Source organism: Camelus dromedarius, chromosome 13, assembly GCF_036321535.1.
Source record: "Camelus dromedarius isolate mCamDro1 chromosome 13, mCamDro1.pat, whole genome shotgun sequence".
In the NCBI taxonomy this organism is placed as follows: domain Eukaryota; kingdom Metazoa; phylum Chordata; class Mammalia; order Artiodactyla; family Camelidae; genus Camelus; species Camelus dromedarius.
Window position 1 is genome coordinate 41,259,536 of NC_087448.1, and position 6,963 is coordinate 41,266,498.

Here is a 6,963-nt window from a genome sequence, read left to right on the forward strand (position 1 = left end):
ATTTTAAGTATATTTACAGATATGTACAATGATCAATACAGTCAATTTTAGAAGATTTTTATCATCTCAAAAAGTGTATCTATTTACTATCATTCCCTATCACTCCATCCAGCCCAGTATTAAACAATGACTAATCTACTTTTTGTCTCTATTAATTTGCCTATTTTGGACATTTCCTGTACATTAGAATCACATAATATGTGATGTACTGTGACTGTCTTTCACTTAGCACAGTGCTCTCAAGATTCATCTGTGTTGTAACATGTCAAACTTCATATTTCATTCCTGTTTATTGCTGTATAGTATTCCTTTATATGAATATATCACATTTTTAAATACATTTAATAATTGAAGGACATTTGGAGTGTTTCCAAATTTTGGCAATTATGCTGCTATAAACATTCATGTACAAATTTTTGTGTGGACATATGTTTTTATCTCTTTTGCATATGTATCTAGTGGAATTGTTGGGTCGTATGGTAACTCTATGTTTAACAACTTTAAGAACTGCCAAAGAGTTTTCCAAAGTGGCTGCATCATTTTACATTCTCAGCAGCAGTATATGAAGGTTCCAATTTCTCCATAAGCTTGCCAACACTTGTGACCTCACTTTTGGATTATAGTCATCCTAGTAGGTGTGGAATAGTATATTATTATGGTTTTGATTTGTGTTTCCTGATATATAAGTATGCAAAGTACCTTTTCCTGTGCTTATTGGTCATTTGTATATCTTCTTTGAATAAATAGAATATCATTTTAATTGGGTTATTTGTCTTTTTTGAGTTATAATATTTCTTTATACATTCTAGATACAAGTCTCCTATAAAATAATTGGTTTGCTAATATTTTATCCCATTCTGGGGTTTGTCTTTTCATTTTATTAATTGTGTTCTGTGGAGCATAAAAAGTTTGAATTTTGATGGAGTTCAATTTACTTATTATTTGCTTTTGTTGCTTGTATGTTTGGTGTCATATCTAAGAATAAACTGTCAAATCCATGGTTATGAAGGTATAGCCCTATGTTTTCTTCTAATATTTCTATAATTTTAAACCTTACAGTTAGATTTTTGATGTATTTTATATTAATTTTGTATATGATGTTAGCTAAGGATCTAACCTCATTTTTTTTGCATGTGGCTATCCAGTTGTCCCAGTACCATTTTTGAATAGACTCTCCTCCAACTGAATTTTCTTGGCGTTCTTCTCAAAATCAGTTAAACTTAGATGCATGGGTTTATTTCTGTAATCTCATTTCCATTTCATTGATCTATCTCTCTATCTTTATGCCAGCCCCACACTGTCTTGAATACTAGTAGTAAGTTCAGAGAATGAGGAGTACGAATCTTCCTACTTTGTTCTTTTTTTCAAATCTGCTTTGGTTCTTTTGTGTCCTTTTAAATTCCAGACACATTTTTGGGTCAGTTATTCATTTCTTCAAAAAAAGCCTTTCAGATTTTGATAGAGATTAAAGTGAATATGTCAATCTCTTTGGAAAATATTGCCATCTTAACAATGTCGAATTTTCTCAACATGTTTTCCACTTATTTAAATTTTTAATTTATTTCAAAATTTTTTTCAGAATATAATTTTAGGGTATATGTTTTTCACTCACTTTGTTAAGTTTATTCCTAAGTACTATATTCCTTTTGATAATATTGTATGGAATTGTTTTCCTAATTTCACTTTCAGATTGTTCATTGGAAGTATATAGAAAAAGAATTAGATTTTATATTTTAATCTTCTATCTCTCAATCTTGCTGAACTCATTTATTAGTTCTAATTGGTTTTTAGTGGATTCCTTTGGATCTTCTATACATAAGACTATGTCATCTGTAAATAAAAATAACTTACCTCTTCCTTTCCAATCTGAATGTCTTTTATTTATTTTTTCTTGCCTGATTGCCCTAGCCTCCAGTACAATGTAAAATAGGAGTGGCTAGAGCAGTCATCCTTGTTCTAGTCCTCACCTTAAAGGGAAAGCATCCAGCTTTTCATCTTTAAGTATGATGTTGGCTATAGGTTTTCCATATTTTCTATTCATAAGGTTAGTAAGTCAATTTCTATTCCTAGTTTAAGTGTTTTTATTATAAAAGTATGTTAGACTTTGTCAAATTATTTTTCTATATCAGTTGAGATGGCCATGTGATTTTTACATTTTATTCTATTGATATTGGTGTATTACATTATTTGATTTTTGAATATTAAGCCAAATTTGCATTCCTGTGATAAATTTTAATTGGCCAGAGTGTATTTCTCTTTATATGTTGCTGAATTCAGTTTGCTGGTATTTTGCTGAGGATTCTTATATAAAGAAAACATATTGATTTTCAGTTTTTCTTATGATGTCTTTGTCTGGTTTTGGATCAAGGTAATACCTCTCAGAATGAGTTGGGAAGTATTCCTTCCACTTATATTTTTTTTGAAGATTCTGTGAAGAATTGGTATTAATTCCTCTTTAACTAGAATTCACCAGTTAAGCTATCTGGGTCTGAGTCCACATACAGTTTGTGGATAGTTTTTTAATTACTAATTCAGTCTCTTATTATAGGTCTACTCAGATTGTCTATTTTCTTAAGTCACTTTTGTTCAGTAGTCTGTGTCTTTCCATCAAATAGATTCTTGCTCTTCTAGTTGTTGTGTTAATGCTCATCAGTAAATACAAGCTAGTATTTTAATGCAGTTGGATGTTAGGTGTTTATGTTTCATATTTTAATGAATAAAATACATCTGTAAAATTCATCAACTTAAAGCCACAATGTTAGAGAATAAATTTATTGTGTAGTCAAAGGTAAGCTGAATTAAAGTTTGGTCTCCTCATCTCTATTTCTAACTGTAGTACTAAGAAGTCAAAATGTATCTTAGTAACATGATTTTCTGGATCTGAGTTTTCTTATTTGTATAAGAGGATGATAGTTGGGGTAAGTGATCTCTAAGGTGCCTTCTTACCTAAAAATTCTATTATTTTGTGAAATGTGAGTGAATGAGAAAGAAATGTGAAGTGAAAGGAATATAATTTGAGAGTCATAGTACAATAAATAATTTGAAAAAAAACCTGGATACAAATATAAACTTATGATAAAATTTGAATAATAAGATTCATGCTCATAATATATAATAAATAATTGATTTCAAATATTTTTTCTGCTTGAAACCAAATCACTTCAAAATAAAATTAAAAGTCTACTGTCTTTCTTTTCTTAAAATATTTAATATACAAATTATGAATATTCATTTATGGGTTATTATAAGATAATCCCTCTGAATTAGTTAAATAGAAATTTGTTAACATGAGTCATTCTTAAAAATAAAAAATCAAGTAAAAGAAAAGCAAGTTGCAAAAGGTACATGTACTTGAAATACATTTATATAAATTAATACACAGAGAAGTACTATAAAATGAGGATTATAATTAGACACACTTCAGAATTATAGTTATACATGGAGGAGAAGAGAAGGTAGAAGAAATAGGGCAGGTAGGCAATAAGCTTAATATATCTTAATTTTTTTTTTAAATATGTAAAACAAAAATGTCAATATTTCAGTATCAGTAAATTTGAATGGAACTATTTATGCACTTTTGTTGTATTTCTTATAGTCTCGTATATCTGAACTACTTCATAATATTAAAAAAAGAACAATTATGTGAATTTTATATCTAACACTTCTAAAGTATGTATATGTAGAAAAATATCTAAACTCATGAAAATAAATATTTACTTTCTCATGCAACTGCTGATAATTTTTATTATGGGATAGTCATACTACTCACCATTTGATGTTATAAAATCAATAGCCACTGTGAAATTGATTTGCATTCTAAAATATAAGTAAATAAGAATCATTAATAATTGAATAACCTCAAAAAAAGGAGTTTGATTTCCATTTGTGTTCTATTTTTAACATCACTAATTTTTTTTTTTTTTTGAAAATGTAGACTTTAAATAACTGCTTTTATAACCAGGTTAAGTCATACAGTTACAAAGTAGTTAGAAATTTTTGAAAGGCTATTGTTAAAAAAAAAAAAAGCTCATTCTTACATAAATAAAATCTGTTACTTCACTGGGACACTACTGTTCAAAAGGCCCTGGCCAAACAACTCCCAAACAAAACACAACCCCAGATGTGAATGAAGCCATGTGCAGAATATGAGACCTCTAAGAGGACACAAAGTCATGGGCCATTGGCAATGTTCAGAGCAGCCAGCCAGACTCCAAAGAGGGAGCCCAAGTGATTTTTTTCTGGGACACTACTTGAATTATTGTTCAATTAGTCAACAAAATAGATCTTCAAGAGAGAAGAACAATTAATTAACATGAGAAGGAGGTTACTGCATTCTTTGAACTATATGTCATAATTGTTTAGTAAATTCCAACAGTCTTAACAAAAAATAGCCTCCATCATTTGCATGTATCAAGATAACAATCCTCCACCAGGCATTTTATTTTTGCTGGATGACAATATGCTATTGGTAAGCCTCAAATGATACTGTTTTATGTTATAATTTTTTTTTTCATTTATTATGTTTACAGGCATTCAGTGCTCAAGTCAAGGTTAGACTTGTTAAGTGATTAAAGGCAATTTTATTATAGCAGTATGTACTTATTTTATTCTAAAAGAATAAAATCCATAAAGAGAAACAGCTTTTATTTCTGTTTGCAACCTGTAAAATTGAGTTATTTTGCTGATGTAAAATATCAATAACTCACTTTAGGGCCATGCCACTTTCTGAAAATGCCATATAAATGTGTCAAAGCCCTTTATAGATGTCCAGAGCTGAAGCGGCAAGCAACTGACTGCTCGTGGACAACAGGTGCTTTCTCCGGGCCAGAGCTGACTGTTGGGGAGTGGTCCTGGAGCAAGACAGCACAGCCAGATGAAAGAGACTTGTTATTTAAAGGCAGAATGCCCAAATGACTCTCAGGCATTGCTGATTTTTACTGTCACATTTATCAGGCTTGCACATGACCCCCTAACCTTAGTTTTCTTCTTCTAAAGGATTGACTTGTTGAGTATAGTGTCCATTATCTACTAAGTCTTAAGAGAGAGAGATTCCTGTGGCAGGTCTGCAGATGAAGAGGTGAAGAGAGCAGTGAAGAAGTCAGCCACCGTCCATCTATGTGATGGTCACACCAGTATCATTGTACACCCTGCAGGCTTTCTCAACAGTGTTGATGTAGGCATCCACCATCAGGTCCAATCTCAGGTTATGCTTCATGGCCGTGCACATGATTTGCCTGGCAGGTGGCTCCATAGTGTAAGCTAAGCCAGAGTACACAATGTCTTCCTCAGAGGTACCTGATATCCTGTCTTGGAACTCCACTGTGTGTACAATGGGAATGGTTCCACCATGCTTTCTGAATTTTCTTTCCAAACTCTCTTGAACAGACATGAGCAAGTTGTAGTTAGAATCCCTTTCATATCTGAAAGTCAAACGGCCATTGCTGACATGATTCAGATTCTTCAGCCACTCAAAGTGTAACACTGTCACTCCTCCAGCATTCAAGTAGAGATCTGGAATAAATATAATGTTCCTTTCCAGGAAAATTTTATCAGTTTCTGGAGTTGTTGGTCCATTGGCACCTTCAGCAATGACCTTGGCTTTGACTCTGGGTGCATTGGACTTGGTCAGCTGCTTCTCACCGGCAGCGAGGATCAAGATGTCACAGTCAGCCTCCAAGATACTCCCTTCATAGATCCTTGCCTTGGGGGAGCCCAGGATTGTTCCATGTTGCAATTTGAAGTTTTCTAGTTCTTTTGGGTCAATACCATGTGGATTATATATGCTCCCATCAGATTCACCAACACCAACACATTTACCACTGAAACGATGTAAATATCTCATAGTGTGCAGGCCCACGTCACCAAATTCCTGAACAACAAATGTCTTATTTCAACCCTGGGGTCATTCCTAAAATACTCATGTAAGAAGCTTCATTGATGAAGTTTTCTATCCCATAGAAAACTCCCTGACCAGTGGCAGAGATCCGTCCGTGGATTCCACCCTGACAGATGGGCTTACCAGTAACACAGGTGTGGGCATTAATGTCATAGTGCCCTATGGTGCTGGCACAGGTGTCAGCAATCCAGGACATCTCCCATTCGCCTGTGATCATGTCTGGGGCAGGCACATCAATGCCAGGACCAATCAAGCCATGGTGAACCTCCTAGCAATTTTTTCCAATTCATTATTGGTATAGTTCTTGGGGTTGACCTTAACACCAGCTTTGGCACCCCCAAATGGCACATCAACCATTACATACTTATATGTCATCAGAGAAGCCAAAGCTTTTACTTCATCTACACTCACATCAGTGCTGTAACGGATACCTCCGTTGCAGAGCATGCAGTGCTGGCTGTGCTAAGCCGGGTAGCCCTCTATGACCTCCCAGGAGCCGTAGTCGCGCCGGACGGGGAAGGACAGGCTCAGCACTTGGTTGCAGGGCTTGATGATCCGCAGGATGCCACGCACCCGGTTACGCTTCTCCTCCTCGCTCTCCCGGGTCTTGAGATCCTCCACGATGCTGGCGCCACGACTGAAGAAGCCCTCCACCATTCTGAAGAAGTTGGGGTCGTCCTCGCGGTCTGCCGCCGCGTCGCTGCAGTGTCGCCGGGTGGGCGGCGCGAACTCGGGCTGCAGAGCGGCGGCGGCGGCGGCGGCGGCGGCGGCGGCGGCGGCGGCGGCGGCGGCGGCGGCGGGCTGCCCGCGGCCCGGCCCAGCAGCGCGGCGGAGCCCAGGGGGGCGGCCGGCGCGGGACAGCAGCAGTGCGCCACCAGGCAGCGGCACACGGCGGCAGGGCGGAGGCCACGGAGGAGGGGCGCCCTCGCAGACTCGGGGACAGACCGAGGGAGGAAGGGCCCGGCGCGGGCTGCCCATTTAAGCCGCGGCGTCCTGCCTTCCTGGCTGTCCCCTCCTCTCGGCGCTGGCTGCCTAACCGGGAGGGCGGACTTTGGGGGCCGCGGGCC

The 6,963-nt window shown here is 36.9% G+C and overlaps 1 pseudogene; it reads right to left on the bottom strand.

Moving 5' to 3' along the window:
• Window positions 1-5,103: 5,103 nt before the first annotated feature.
• LOC105086657 (glutamate dehydrogenase 1, mitochondrial-like) lies at window positions 5,104-6,553 on the bottom strand (annotated as a pseudogene).
• Between the last annotated feature and the right edge of the window lie 410 nt (window positions 6,554-6,963).